This window comes from Amblyomma maculatum, chromosome 6 (genome assembly GCF_055883805.1).
Source record: "Amblyomma maculatum isolate TAMU_Amacu chromosome 6, ASM5588380v1, whole genome shotgun sequence".
NCBI lineage: Eukaryota > Metazoa > Arthropoda > Arachnida > Ixodida > Ixodidae > Amblyomma > Amblyomma maculatum.
This window is the reverse complement of record NC_139349.1, coordinates 159,253,873-159,270,758: the sequence shown is the minus strand read 5'-3', so window position 1 is coordinate 159,270,758 and position 16,886 is coordinate 159,253,873.

The window sequence follows — 16,886 nt, the reverse complement described above, 5'->3', positions numbered from 1 at the left end:
CTGTCTCCCCTATGTGTCACCCATCTCTTGCCCAGCTCCCTCTTCTCCATGCTCACTGTCAAGCCCCTTCCCAAGAACATGCACCCTGAGCATCATGCCGCTCGCCGATCTGCCCGCGCCTCCACCCTCTGGTGCCAGTACGGTACACGGTCTGACGCCGTGTATGTTGATGCGGCACCCTACCTCTCGCATCCCGCCTATGCCCTGGCCACTGTCTCTAATACACAAACCCCCTCTCCGTCGCCACTATCCATGCTCTCACTTCCACTGCCGCAGAGGAAGCAGCCATCGCCCTCGCCATTGGCAGCACACCAGCCCTTTTCGTATTTAGCGACTCTAAGACCGCAGTCCGCAACTTTGCAAAGGGTAGAATCTCTTCCTCTGCGCTCAATATCCGTAAGCACTCCTCCCCCCCCTTCCCGATCTATCCAACTCTTTTGTGTTCCGGCTCACGCGGGGCACCCTGGAAATGAGGCGGCAAATTCTATCGCTCTCGAAATGACCGGCCGAGCTGGCCCCCTCCACCCCGGGATGGACACGCGTGACTCCCTCCTCACCTTCCATGACATCACCCTCCACTACCGCAACTCCCGATTATCCCTCCCACCCCCTCACAAGTCCCTATCTAAAATCGAACAGAATACGTGGCGCCATTTACAGGCCCACAATTTCCTCTCCCCAGCATGCCTGCCCTTACTCACCCCGGTGCCTTCTCGCCCCAATGCACGCTTTGCAGTTCTCCCCGAGCAGACTATGCTCACATTTTTTACTGTTGTCCGGCGCACTTTCCCCCCGCCTCCTGGCAAATACACAGCCCGCAGCTGTGAGAGGCTACATTGGTCAGCTCGGAGCCACATATTCAACAGCGGCTTATGACCTGGGCAGCCGAAGTCACCGCCAGGCGTGACCTGGAGGCCACGACTAGCAGCCGGAAGGCCACCCACGTAACGGCGGTAACATCATTTTACTTTTTTATTTTTTTTGGCTTTCACTGAATAAAGGTTGTACCACCACCACCATTTGCAAAAGTGGACGAGGTCGACGTAGAAGGGTCTTGTGGATTCAACAAGCAGACATCTCTAAAGACGTCCCAAAAACCGCCAAGTAATATAGGGCCAAATAAAGTTTTTGCTTCCTTCCCTGCACTACGGCACCGAGTGCTTGTGAGGACTGGCCTCTTAAGGGTTGGTCCAATCGTACATTACTGCAAATGCTCTTTTCAGCCAATAAATGTCTTACCCCACCAAAACCACCCCGTTCTCTTTCCGTTTTCACTCCCACCTTCCTACCTTCCCTTACGGCGCGTTCAGGGGTAGTGCAGTGGTAAGACGGCAGACATATGTGCCGGAGTACCCGGGTTTGATCTCGACCGCTGGCGACTGCGTTTCTGTGGAGTTGAAACGAAGAGTCGTCCTTGTACTGTGCGACGTCAATGAACGTTAAAGATCCCCAGGTGGTGGAAATTACGCCGGAACCCTCCACTACGGCACCCATCTCTCTCACTGCTTTTACTGACCCTTTCCTCCCTTCCATTGTGGTTCTGGTCAGGTGTCCCCAAATGGTGTAACAGATCCCGCGCATTTTCTTTCTTGAGAACAAATTACTGTTTTTTCGTTTGAGAAGTTTGCCACCAGGCATAGTGAAAGGGAAGCGGGAGTAGGAGATATAAAAAGGCGTGTACACAGCTCTCTAAAAAATAATCGCATAATTTGCCGATAAACTGACTGTCCAGCGTCCACTTCCTGTAGTGAGAGTCAAGGTGCCACCGCAATTTGGCAATGTTTTCAAGGCATGAAACGAGCGCTCGCTGTTAATGTCATCATGACAAAGTCGCCCGAGCGAGAACTTGGTTCTCCTGAACAAGACCAAACAACCTACTATACAAGACTCCCTAGCTTTCACAGCGCTATCCAACGCTTGCCATTGACAAAATACTTGAAATAAAGCACCGTCGACGGTGTTGTGCCGGTGGGGTTATCACACAGTAGCACACCGTCAACAGGGATGTACCAAGGAGTTGGTTGTGTAACGCTCGTCACCCGTTTCGTGAACGAGGACTCTCAGCTCCCTTGGCGGTAGCGACGGATCCGAGTCGGCGCTGGTAATATAAAGAGAAAGCTTTATACACTATTTAAAGGCATTTACTCAACGAGATCGGCTCTAGGGCCTAAAGCTAACATAGCGATGCGCGGCGGTCCTTGCGCATCGATGGCCGGGGAGTATCCGCCGCGTCCGCTATCTCAGGGGGCGAACTGCTCCCGATGGAGGCTAGTGACGAACTCGCTCTCGAAGTCTCGAGCGGAAGCACTTGAGTCTCCGTAAACCGAGAATCCATTGACGCTCAAATGGTCCAATCCGACGGCAGCACTTTCGCAGGGCCAATGCTTCAAATATGCCGCGAAGCGAGAAGGGGTTATACCGCCTGGGGCACGGCGGCGAGCTGTCTCATCGATCAGCTCATGTTGAAACACGTTGCTTCTCTCCCATGCCATGCACACCGGTGTCATGCAGAGCAGTATTCAAATTTTCTGAAGAGGTTCTCGCAGGAGAAGTTTGGCGTCAGGCTGAATCCCTGGGCGATTTGGCCGCGCACAACGGTCAGCCTGCGTATCGCAACGGCCAACTGTATACGCCGTTCATAATTCGATGGCACTCCAAACGTCTTTTATCGCGTTCTAGTTGAGTTGCCGCAGTTAGAATCCAAGCACAATACCATATTTCTAGCAAATTGGGCGCAGATATCAAGAAACTAAAGGTCGAAACCTTACGCAAGCAAGCAATTCCATAAGAACCCAAACCACAGAAACGACCCGGAAATCAAAGTTCACGTGGCAAAGCCTCGCCGTGACTCAATGTCAACCAAAACTTGGACACCACCTACTGTGCCCACTCCAAGTCTGAACACTTTCTCTAAGCAAGCTGTTAGCAGTACTGTGGCGATCGTGTGTCCTTGCCGACCCCTTTTCTCAATGGGAATTTTGTACTTCCTTTAGCAAGAACAATGGTTTCTGTGCAGTCACTATTCATACCTTCCAGTACCTTTACATATGGCTCATGTACACCCTGATTTCGCAATGTCTGCATGACTGCCGATGGTTCTACTGTGTCGAATGCTTTTACGTAGTCAACGAATACTATGTATAAGGGCTGGTTATATTGCGAGCATTTTTCTATTAGCTGATTGATGGTGGGATATGATCGGCAGTAGAGTATCCTTTCCTAAAACCTACTTAATTTTTGTAGTGAAAGCTATCTCTGCTGTAGGGTGTCAAGACCTCATGTGGCCGCAGCTAAGTCGTGAAGTTGCGTAGCTACGGACTCGCGAGAAAAAAATCAGCCTTGGTATTTGAATTCACGCTACACCTATGCCATGGGCAGGAGTTGCCAATTCGGGTCGGTCCTTTCATATGGGTGGGTTGACATCAGAATCAGCCAGCCAGAACTTTTTGCATTCTCGTTATCCCTACGACATGCAGGCATGTCCAACGGTTTGGTTGAAGCGTGACATTATAAGTAGGCTGGTAGCTTACGCTCTCGCGTCGTACCCAAAAAGGATGAGCATAAGTGTCCCCAATAATGTAGCACCTTACACTGATAGGGTGTGATAGGGGAATAATATAGCAGATAAAGGATGCTTCCGCCGTTGCTTTCGAAGTTCAACTAGGGTTAACGAGAGCTAAACCACAACTAATTTTTCTTAATTAGGGGCTACGGAGGTCCAGATTCTGTTAACGATTATCTTAATAAATACCTTGTACGTAGCGGATGGTAAGCCGATTGGTCTATAATTTTATAGCATACCGTTATGAATTAGGATAATGTTAGCATTGTTTCATGATACCGGTAATGTCGATTACATCAGGCATTGCGCATACCAGGTGGCCAGTTTTCCTAGCACGATATCTCACCTGTCCTACAATAAATCTTCAGTACCCTATTGTTCCAATCTGGTTTCCCCCTTTTTCATAGTTTCTAAAGCTTTGTTAACCTCGTGCTTCGTCTCTGTCGGAACGTCTGACTGCTCCTCACTACTGCTAATCTCGTTTTGTCTTGTTTGCTTCGTCTACAATATAGATCAGCACAGGACTCCTCAGCCACTTTGACTATCTGTATATATTCGTGATCACATTGCCTGTCGTGTCCTTCATTGAATACACCTTATATTTTCCATGCCTATATGTCCTCTTCGCTGCTTTTATGCTGCAGCCGTGCTCGTTATTTCCCATATTATTCTTCCTTATGTCGGACACTTTCTCTCTGTTAGGTTGGTGGGTTTCATTTTTTGGCGTTTCTGAATCAAATCTTTCGTCTGCTTAGATAATTTACCGGTTTTCTCTAACTATCCCACCGCCTATTTCTACCACGCATACAGTAATGATATTGCTGGAGGTATCGTTCATCGCTTCTACAATAAATGTGTCCTCAACCGCGCTTTATGGGAAGAGACGAAGGTGGGAGAGAAGGTAGAAAGAGAGAAAGCGGAGCCGTAGTGGAGGGCTGCGGAGTAATTTCGACCACCTGGGGATATTTAACGTGCGGTGAGATCGCACAGCACACAGACGCCTCATCATTTCTCCTCCATCGAAACGCCACCACCGAGGTCGGGTTCGAACCCGGGTACTCCGGCACAGTAGTCGGGCGTCTTACATCTGCACCACCCCGGCAGGACATCAGGATCTGATGATTGATTGATTTATAGGAAGGGAAAGGCATGGTAACTGTCTCAATTGTTTCTCGTGGACACCTCAACCGCGCCGTAAGGGAAGGGAGGAAGGTGGGAGTGAAAGTGGAAAGAGTGAAAGAGGAGCCGTAGTGGAGGGCTACGGAGTAATTTCGATTACCTGGGGAACTTTAACGTGCGCTGACATCGCACAGCAGACGGGCGCCTCTTCGTTTCGCCTCAATCGAAACGCTGCCGCCGAGGTCGGTGTCCAAACCGGGTACTCCGGCACAGTAGTCGGGTTATCTTACCACTGCACCACCCCGGCGGGGCGCAGAGAGTTGTGACAAAATGTGATTCACTGGAGAAGGTAATGGCAACCCACTCCAGTATTTCCTGCCAAGAAAACCTTATGGCCAGTCACAATATAGCATTAATGATATGGCGCCGGAAGATGAGCCCACATGTTACTGGGGGTGAACAAAGGGCGATTCCTAGTAGCTCCAGGACGAATGAAGCGGCTGGGCTAAAGCCAAAAGGACGCTCAGTTGTGGATGTGTCGGGAAGCGACTGGAAAGTCCGATGTTGCAAGGAGATATATCACATAGTAACATGGAATGTGAGATGTGACGCAAGGTAAACTGGATGTCGTCAAGCGAGAAATGGACAGATTGAACATTGATATCTTGGGTATCAGCGAGCTCAAGTGGACCGGAATGGGAGAATTTAATTCCGGCGACCATTATGTCTTTTATTGTAGGCACGAATCCAGGAGAAGGAATGGGGTCGTTCTCATAGTAAACTGAAGAATGGGCAAATCAGTGCTAGGGTACAACCCCAGAAACGACCGAATGATTTCACTTCGGATCCAAGGTCTCCCTTTCAACATAACATTTTTCAAAGTCTATGCACCAACCACTAGTGCTGAAAAAGCTGACGTTGAGAGATTTTATGCGGACCTGAAATGCCTTTTAGACCACACTCCATCATCAGACGTCCTTTTTCTCGTAGGAGACTGGGACGCTAAGGTGGAGAGGGAAGAAATATCCGGAATTACAGGCAAGTTCGGTCTTGATGAGACAATTGAAGCTGGGCAGAGGCTAGTAGACTTTTGTCAAGAAAACAACCTGACCATAGCGAATACTCATTTTTCAACAGCATAAGACGCGCCTGTACACATGGACTTCACTGGGCGGTCTGTACAAATATCAGATCGATTATATTCTTTGCCGGCAGAGATGGAGAGGCGCTTTACATCAGTAGAAACAAGGCCAGTGGCCGATTATAGCACCGATCATCAGCCTCTTGTTGCCAAATTTAAGCTTCGATTGAGGAAAACGCAGAAAACTAGAAGGCCCTTCAGGTACGATCTGGATCAAATTCCATTAGAATATGCTGTGAAAGTGAGGAATCGATTTCAAGAAGTAGATCTAAAAGACAGCCTGAATAGATGTGGACTTATGTTCGTGATAAAATACAAGAAGTTGCTACTAAGGTAGTTCCAAAGCAAAAGAAACGCAAGAAAGCAAACTGGTTATCTGAAAAGGTTTTGCAAATAGCTGAGGAAAGGAGGATGGCAAAAGTTATGGGGGAAATAGAAAAATACAAAGTTATCAATGCAGATTTTCAGAAAATAGCAATGAGAGATAAGAATGTCTTCCTGAACATACAGTACCAAGCAGGTGAGGACAACAGATAATTAAGGAACACAAGAGCTCTGTATAAGACAATCAAAGATATCAAAGGAAGCTTCTGTGCTAAGCTGGGCGTCATATAGGACATAAAGGACCTCACTGAAGCCTCAGGTATAAAAAAGAGGTGGCAGGAATACACAGAACTGTACTGTACTGTAGGACCCGGATGTGCAAACCCAGCATAGGACGGTTGTGATTACTGATCTCGAGCTGGACATCCTGAAGAGTGAAGTTGAATGGGCCTCAGTCAGCATTGCTAAGAACAAAGCTAGCGGAATTGATGGCATTCCAGCTGAGTTGCTTCAAAACCTCAACCATGACACTGTTAACATTCTGCATACATTATGTCAGAAGATTTGGACAACCCTGCAGTGGCCACAGGATTGGAGGAGGTCAGTTTACATCCCCATTCCAAAGAAAGGCAGTGCCAAAGATTGTTCCAACTACCGCACGATCGCGCTTATTTCGCATGCTAGCAAGGTGATGTTGAAAATCCTCCAAGGTAGGCTGCAGCAGTATGTGGATCGCGAGCTTCCGGACGTGCAAGCTGGGTTTCGCAAGGGCAGAGGAACTAGAGACCAAATTGCCAACCTTCGCTGGATCATGGAAAAAGCAAGAGAGTTCCAGAAACCCATCTACTTCTGCTTTATTTAATATGCGAAAACGTTCTACTGCATTGATCACAGCAGATTGTGGCAAGCTCTCAATGAGATGGGATTTCCAATTCACCTCATCTGTCTCCCCAGGAACCTGTATGAAGGGCCCGAGGCCACAGTCAGAACTGGGCATGGTCTTACTGATTGGTTTCCGGTTGAGAAAAGAGTGAGATAGGGCTGCATACTGTCGCCCTGCCTATTTAACGTACATGCAGATTGCTTTGTGAGGAAGGCCGGTCACGAGTCTTCAGCTGGAGTGAAGATTTCTGGAAAACGTATCAACAACCTTATATATGCGGATGATACCGCTTAAAGGAAGAAAGTGAAGTGGAACTCAAGAGTCTTGTGGTGCGCCTACAACAAAAAGAGTGAGTTTGGGCTTCAACTGAACATTAAAAAGAGAAGCATCATGGCGTCTTGCCCTATCAAGTCCTGAAGCATCAAGGAACAAGAAGTGGGAGCTGTGAGAATTTTTCTCTTCTTGGGCTCCAAGATTACCCCGGAAGGAGACTGCAGCCATGAAATTAGGAGACGCCTGCTTCTGGTAAAGAGAGCCACGGTTAGCCTTGACCGCCTAGTAAAGAGCAGATACATTAGTCTACTTACCAAGATCCGTATAACTCGTGCTATGGTCTTTCCAGTTGTGATGTATGGATGCGAAAGTTGGACTGTGAAGAAGGCCGACCGCCGAAGAATTGACGCGTTTGAATTGTGGTGCTGGCGGAGACTTTGGACTTTGGATGAGAGTTCTTTGGACTGCCAGAAGATCAAATCAGTCGATATTGTCGACCAAAAACCCTGACTGCTTGGAGGGTCAAATACATTGGAGGGTCAAATTCTAAAGTTAGAGCTCAGCTACTTTGGTCATCTGATGAGAAGAGAGGAGTTGCTGGAGAAAGATTTGATGTTGGGAAAGGTTTAGGGTTGCCGGAGAAGGGGTAGGCAGTGAGCGCGATGGTTAGATGGCATCCTCTTTGTGCTGCAGATGAAGTTACGTGATGTTAGGAAGATAGTGAGAGACCGGAAAGAGTGACGTGACATGGTCCATAGGGACACGAAGATTCGAACACGACTGAACTCAACTGTCATCGCACAGCACACGGACGGCTCTTCGTTTCGCCTCCTTCGAAACGCAGCCGCCGAGGTCGGGTTCGAACCCGGGTACTCCGGCACAGTAGTCGGGCGTCTTGATAACCGCAGCTAATCCTTCCTCTTCATACTCGGTTCAGCTGCATTGGACCCTTCTCATTTCTTTTCCGTAGCTTGTTGTTGCAAAATGAGGTGCAGTCTGCACTAGAATTTTCCATCGCTCTGTGTCTCAGTCGAAAGTCTTTCTTTCTATTTCTAATTAGACACCGTGCTAAAATTAAGGCACATTAAGCATAGGGGGTTCTAATAATCACGGGTTGATCCCTCCCACGGAAACTAGAGTGAGCAATAATAACAAAACATCAGCTGCATTAAAAAACAAGGTTACGTGCATTTTCATTCGGCGACTGTTTCTTTTTCAAATACCCCTTTGGCCACCTTGCCCCTGTACCTTCTCTCTAGGCAGGCAGGCAGACAGGGCAGGGCAGGGCAGGGCAAGGCAACACAGGCAGGCTGGCATGGAGCGAGGTTTGTTTTGTTTTTTTCTAAACAAAAAAAAAACAAACCTCGTTTTATGCCAGCCTTTTTTTAGTCGATATTTATTGCCTCAAGGTATCAGTAGGTTATGAGATGAAGGACGAATAAATGATTAAATGAATGGAAAAAGGTTGGCTGATTTTATGAAGTCCAGAAGTGAGCGATGATGAGGTCCCAGCGTCCAAGTGACGTATGAGGCAGGATTGGTTGCTGAAAGGCCAGGTATGCTCAGGTGCCGGATTTGTGTTGGCTTGAGTGCTTGGCAGTCCCACAGCAAGTGGTGGATGTCGACCTCGATATCTTCGTTGTTACAGATCGGGCATTCAGGGCGAGGATATAAGTGTCGGAAGTATGACCACGTCCTAGTTACAGCTGGTGTAAGGGCAACACCGACCCGGATCCTCCTAAGCGCAGCCTCCTCTGCACGGGTGAGACCGCGGGGAAGGGATATCGCACACGGAGGGATAAGTGCACGTGTGCGGCGCGGAATCTGGGGCTCATGGAATGTCAGTCGAGAGGGCGAGATTTGGTAGCTTTCTTTTGAACGGAGGCCGTTTCCTATTGGTTGTTTGGCAGAGTATTTTACTCTTTCGATACGGTTCTTGCTCTGAGACGGACAGATTATCGAGATCATAGTATGCGTCTATCACACATTGTTTATTATCTGAATCTGTGCAGCCTCATTATTTTGCCGTACATTTTTATTTGGACTGCCTTAGTTGGTAACGTTGCTTGACGTTTTCTGAGCAGTCAATGTTTGTCACCAGGTTTGCATTTATATTTACAATTAGAACCTTGGAGGCAGCAAATGTTGTTTATAAGAGGGAAATTACCTATTGGTTAATGCTGCCGGCTTGTGGAAGCAGCTATTGATGCCAGCCAAGCAGTGCTAGACATTACCAACTAATTTTCACAAGATATGCCATTTCTTGATCTATTACGTGGTGCAGCACACTGATGGCTTTGCTTGATTACGGGCTTAGTATATACTACACCTTAATTATTATTTCTATTGTTTATTTCAATATAACCATGTGAGGAGGTCCCATACGTATCAGCCTTTTCCACAAAAAACAACCTGGCGTATACCTTGCGCATGAATTTAAATAACGCGAATAAGCAGCTAAGCACATGTTATGGGTTCACAAACGATGCGCTCCTTATTTCTTCTTTCTAATCAACGCACATTTTGGTTATACATTCCCTTTCGACTGCGGAGCAATAGAAAAAGGTGTAGGATCATCGGTTAGCCAGACGATCCGAGATGGTATGAATGAATGCAAAAGCAGGAGGGCACATATCCAAGCTGCAATCAGTCATCGCATTCGATGTTCTGCTCGACCAATCAAAATTCTTGACTGGTTAGGGTCAGAAAATGGGTATGTTAATGTGTTTACAAATATCATGATTGTCTTCTTGTTGTTCTGTTAAGCCTCTCTCTACATATTAAGCAGCACTGATCTCATAGGACTGCTGATTCGTAGAGCAGATCATAGAATTTGGGGACTTAATGCATCTAGGAATGTATATCCCCACTTGTCTCCTCCTGGCAAACCGAAGGTTGTGCACAATTTTCTTTTGTTCAGCAGTGGAAACATAACACAAAATCAAGATGCGTTACTTGCCAATTCTGAAGTAGTTGAGCGTAAAATCAAGTTTCATTTGTGCGGATTCAGCCCGCGCTCCTAAAAAAACACATGGGCCACTGCTCGATAAGCGCCCAAAATGTGGCCAACGCTGCACGTTCCAAGATATTGATGATTATCAAGACATAAATAAAATTGAAGCAGTACAAAGGAAGGCAGTAAGGTTCATATTCAATAAATACAGAACAACTGACTCACCAATTGAAATAATGAAAAGACAGGGAATAAAAACACTTCAAACCCGAGCTAAAATTGCACGCCTCAAACTCCTGTACCAACTACTTCATCGATACTTAAAAGTTGATCCTGCTAAATGCATCGCTTTCTCTGCAACTAGACCGACACGTAATAAGCATTCAAATACGCTAACTGAATATCACTTCCACACTGACTGCTTCAAATACTCATTCTTCCCATTAGCCACAAGAGAATGGAACAGCCTGAGTTCATCTATTACTAATTTATCTTCGTTTACTAAGTTTGCAACCGCAGTGGAAAGATATTTAACTTATTAGCAAAAAGTTCTTTTATGCACATATTTTCAGTATTCCGGCCGTTCCATTCTGTTGTTGTTCTGTTCCTTGTGATTTACGCGTATACATGTGAAAACAGTACGTTTATTTTTTTTTCTTCTCTTACTGTAGTGTCATAATACATGTATAATTCTCGTTCATATGTGCCTCATATTTGTATTTGTTTGTATAATATGTTTCACCATTTTTGTACCCTATGCATTTTACATTCTTGATTTGCTTTGTACATATGATCATGTCACTGTGTGTTCCTTATATGCTCTATATACACTTCTCTGTACTAACATATGTCCACCTGCAACAGTCCCGAATGGGATTAGTAGTATCTGTAAATAAATAAAATACATAAATTAATTAATTATCGATAGAGTTTCAACAGTGTAAGTTGGTACATCTGCCTCGAATTTGAATAGGAAATCAAGACGCATTTTTTAAGGGGAGTGGGATTTTGCAGGCGGCAGGAATGCTAGCCAAGAACTAATCTCGTGAAACCTCGCGGAATATGACAGATCTCACGCTGGATATTTCTTCCATGACCCTGGAAAGGCTTTCGCCTGTAAAGGAGCCTAAACGATGCTGGGAAGTGTTCAGATATCCGCCGGACATGAGCCGCAAAATGAGGACTTCTCAGCTTTCAACGGTAATGGCTAGTTTTTTGAGGAAAGTAAAAGCAGTCCAGAGGCTCATGCTATAGCCGCATTGCCATGTGACGGAAAATTCATTCTCTTCCATCTCAATCCACGCATCTCGAAGCCTGAGGCTATGTATGAGTTGTTTCCATACTTGCACTCCATGCAAGAAATATGTGCAACGTGACATAACTACCACATATAAAAGCAACAAGTGAATAAATCAGAGAGCGCTGATTCATAATTTAACCATGCAAGAAAATAACAATGAAACCAATTTCGCCTGCTGCTGCACGGACGCCACGGAGTAAAACACGCTTTAATGCGAAACATCTGCTTGAAATTGTAATCATTTTATTCCAAGTTTCCCCCCACTATGGTGCCTGCTATAATCCGGAACGCTCTGTCTGTGTCACTACTCGCAGTTTTTAGCAGAACAATTTATTCGCGACCAAAAAGTGCTTTGTGGACACTTGAGGCATTAAAACCAAAATGTAGAGGGTGTCTTAGATATTGCTTAAAAGGTGAATGGCGAAATCCTACCGCTCCTCTGCTATCATTTACAGCTCATCGGCTTTCGTTTGTAATGCTTATGTATATATATAATAGGTTCGCAGGAAAAGGTAGCGCAGTATTTGTCACACCCTCCGGCAAGTGTGAACTTGGACGGTACGCCATAGCTCCTGTCGCGTGGCGTTCCTGGACGCGAGTTCAAGCGTGGGATTGCAGATGACATAACGCTAGAAAAGTACAAATCTCGTGGAATCTCGAACGCAGATTGTTTCCAATTTCTAGCGCACAATTCTGGCGCGCAACTATCACTCACTGAATTTAATTCCACGTGCCTAGAATGGCTTTCGCGTTAATTAAGGAAATGATCCCATTTAAACACCTCGTCGCAATGGTACAGTGGTCATGAAGCCGGACTACTGCACAGAACAGCTTCATTTCGCTAGAGGCGGTGCTGCCCAGTGTCAGTGCACGTTCAAGAACGCAAATGGTCGAAATTTCTGCAGCCATCTACTGCGGCATTTCTCAAGCCTGAGTCGCTTTGATATGTTAGGTGGCGACGTATATAGACAGGTACTACATATAACACACCAGCCCGTTAAAACAGGGGTACATCAGGGATCCGTCTTGCCTCCATTACTATTCTTTATCTATATAATGACTTACCCTTTGTGTCTCTAGCTCCATCTGTCTGTTCGCTGACGACTGCGTAATCTACCGTAAAATAACGAACAATTATAATATGGCATTCCTTCAGAGTGACTTAAATAATATCGCTTATTGGTGCTCGCTTTGGCAAATGGAAGTGAACGCTACGAAATGCAAAACAATGCGAATATCTCGCAGTCAGTTACCCTGTCCCAGCTACCCTATTAATCATTCCCCACTGGATTCTATTTCAGCTTATAAGTACCTCGGCGCTCATATTACGAATAATCTTCCTTGGAAGACCCCCATATCAACTACATTATTTAAAACGGAACTTTTCACTTGCACCAAAGTTTCACTGAAACAATTATTATATACTACATATGTCCGACTGAACCTTGCGTACGCCTCTTTCATATAGAACCCCGGCCTCTAATCATTAAATAACAACCCGGAGTGTACAAAATCGGTCAGCTCATTTTATCATCAACAATTATACCCGTACTGCAAGCGTAACTAACATGAAACTAAGTCTAAACTTGCCGCTCATCACTGTCCGTCGAAAGATTTTCCGTATCTTTTGATGTTCGTTGTTGTACTTTCTTTCCCCCATTTTCTTTCCTTCAATCCAATTCTATTGCACAATTTGTACCTTTGCCCCTCCCCTCTACAATGGTTTTGTAGGCCCTGAATGTAAAACAAAATAAAATATATATACCGGGTTCTGTGATTTCAAATGTAAATATATTTCGGGGAGTAGGCAAGCCTGCACCATATGGCGTGGACCTGCCCACACAGTCCACCTGCTGGTTCAAATGCAGTACAAACTATTGAGGGGTGGGAGGCTGCCCTACCAAGCTCTTCACTATAGGTCCAACGGGCCCTCGTGACACGCACGCGGATAGCAGCGGCAGCCGCTGGAGTCCCGGACTAGAAATCTCATCTGCACATCCCCCTCCATTATCTCTGCTCGATAAACCTTTTCAGTTCAGTACAGATAATAAATGGCCTGAAACTAATAACCCTGTCACAAGAGCACAGTTATTGTCATTGGAATCGAATGACGTTAGCTTGTAATGTCATTATTCGCCTGCTATACGAGAAAGTTTAATGCCATTAGGTTCGAATGACATTCGCTATCGAATGAGTTTGGGGAACTCATTCGCATGCGATCGCGAACCAAATGTGTAGTCTCAAGCCCAGATACCCCGCAGAAACAAGCAGCGCGTGAAAATAATGTACGCACAGTGAATGCTTAGAATTATATTTATGTAGTTTTATTTTAGAAACTTAATTTAAGTGTAATAATCACCACACTGCAGGCGCTCGTGAAACGCCATTACTCTCGGACGCAACCGCGATCTAGTCAAGCCAGCGGCTCAGGTTCCTTTTGAGTTTTATATTCCTTGGTGATCCTTTCTCCACATGCGTTTATCTGAAACTATTTAAAGTTGTAATTCAGCGCCTAACAATTCAGACGTCAATTGCATGCTCTACGTGTCTTTTTGCGTCTCCGCACATTATATCGCGCTCTACTGCGTTGGCCATATTGTTTGTTTACATTTAACAGACTTCTGAGTGACCCAATGCTTTGCTTGGATTTTGATGGCTAAAGAGCTGCAGCACAGCCAGAAATAATATATTTTGTTTGAAGTATCGTACAGAATTTTAGCAATGTCTGGTCCCGGGCGCTGGTTCATTCTTTCAAAGTGAAATATTTCTAGCGCAACACAGAGCCTGTCTGGTCCTTATGTGTTACGGTAGAAATATTCTACTTTGATATTGTAAGGAAATGTCGTATTCAGCTTTAAAATAATAGAGGGAGAGAGAGCCGAACTTTTTATTTATTCCAGCGGATGAAGAGGCTCCGGCCCTCCGTCGCTTGGGATGGATGGCGGGTGCCCCGCCTCAGACGCACGCCGGCAGATGTTGTTGGCCGGCGGCGTCCCAGGCCAGCTGGATGGCGGCTAGCTGGAGCCCAGGGTCCGAGCAGCGCAACATGGTCTCCCAGAGTTGCGGCGTCAGATTTAGACCCCTCCCGGGAGAAAAGGGGCAGTCCCAGAGGATGTGTTCGAGGGTCCCTCTCGAGTCACAGTTTGCACAGAATTCAGATCTTTCTCCTGGGAGCATATGGCTCACCAGGAGCGGGTGTGGGAATGTCCCAGTCTGAAGGCGACGCCAGGCGACGGCCTGCCTGCAATTTAGGGTAGGGGCTGGCGCAGCAGCCACCCGTCTACTGTGTTTACAATGCTGTAGAATTTCTGTGTAAGATTTGGCACACTCCATGCTCCCCGCTCCAAGCCCCCCCATCTCTGCCGCCGGATCGGTGGTAGAGTCCTCGAGCCATGGCATGGGCGGATTCGTTGCCGGGAACGCCAGTGTGCGCTTGAGTCCAAATCAGCTGTATAGTTCTCGTGATTGGTGATTGCTGTAATATTCGAATTGCCTGGGGAGCAATCAACCCACGACTGTAATTTCGTATGGCAGTTTTGCTGTCGCAGATCACGAAACGCGCCTTTTTCTGGGCGCAGGCTAGAGCTACAGCCACTTCCTCAGCTGCCTAAGGAGATCTATTTTTCAGGGTGAGCGCAGTGATCGGTCTACCCGACCCATATTTACCGCTGCAACAATAAAGGGGCTTGCCCCTCCGGCAGCATCTACAAAGGCTACTTTCTCCGGCGGCAAGCGGCTAAATTTCTTACTGAGCATTTGAGCTCTTTTTTCCCGACGCTCCGTATGGTGTTCGGGATGCATGTTTTTTGGCAGCAGAGGTATCCATTGCCTGTCCCGTACAACCATGTCTATTCCAGATTTTGTCTGATTGCCTCCCCAAGTGTCGATGCCCAGTTTTTCAAGAATGGATCTGCCTGCGGTGGTTGGGGGAGCCGTTCTACCTGTGAAGTGCGGACCGCTTCCGCGATCTCATCCCATGTTTTATGGATGCCCAGTTGCAGGAGGCTAGCGGTGGAAGTACAGCGCGGGAGTCCAAAGGCAATTTAATACTTGTGTGGATGAGGTTCTCTAATTTCTGTCGTTGTGCTGCCTTAAGGGGTAAGTATGGCGTAGAATAGCTGATTCGACTAATGATAAATGCCTGGATTACGCGCAGAAGATTCTTTTCCTTTAGTCCTTCGCCTTTACTCGAAACTCGGCGGATGAGGCTAACTGTTTGAGATATATTCCGCTCAATCCTCTTAATAGTTTCTCCGTTGTAGCCATTATGTTGCAGAAGGAGACCTAATATACGGATATGCGATACCTGGGGAACTTGATGTCCTTGTACCGAAATCTGTATGTCCACTTTACGCTCCTTCCGAAGGTACCGTGGATTGTAAATGAAGAGTTCTGATTTTTCCGGCGAGCATGTAAGTCCACATTCTGCTACAAACCGCACGATCGTGTCCACTGCCTCTTGTAGCCTGTGTTCAATTACGGAATCGCTACCCAGGCTGATCCATAGTGTAATGTCGTCAGCATAAACACTAAAATTTATATAAGGGTAACGTCGTAGTTGTTCTGGTAATTTTGCCATTGCTACGTTGAATAGAAGAGGCGAGAATACCGAGCCCTGAGGAGTACCCCTACTGCCCAGAGGGAAAATTGATGATGTGCTATCGCGGAATTTAAAGCGGGCACTACGCCCACTCAAAACGTTTTTGATATAGTTATGCGTTTTTGTCCCTACATTCAATGCTGATAGGCCGTCCATGACTCCCTGGTGCGAGATATTATCAAATGCCTTCTTTAGATCGAGGCCAAGGATGGCCTTAGCGTCTTTACTCTTGGACCGGATAGTGTCATGTTCCAACTGGACCATGAGGTCCTGAGTCGAGAGATGAGAGCGGAAGCCTATCATTTCCCGCGGGAAAAGGTAGTGTCTATCAATATATTTGGTGAGCCTGGTTAGGATTACATGCTCTAGTAGCTTTCCCAAGCATGATGTTAGGGATATTGGCCGTAAATTGTCTATCCGAAGTGGCTTACCAGACTTGGGTATGAGAATAATGTCAGCCGTTTTCCACTGCTGAGGTATTTCCCCTTTCTCCCAGCACTCCTGCATAAGCTGCCTTAGTGCGGCTACCGATTGGTCATCTAGGTTTCGCAGTATTTTAATAGTGACACCATCCGAGCCCGGCGCCGTGTTGGTTCTAAGCCGAAGAAACTCTGCTCTCACTTCTGCAGTGCTAATAGGGACATCAAGCTCATCATTGGCATCCCCTAAATAATCTGGAAGGGGCCTCCTGCTTGTATCGTCAACATATAAGTCTTGTAACTGTCGAAAGA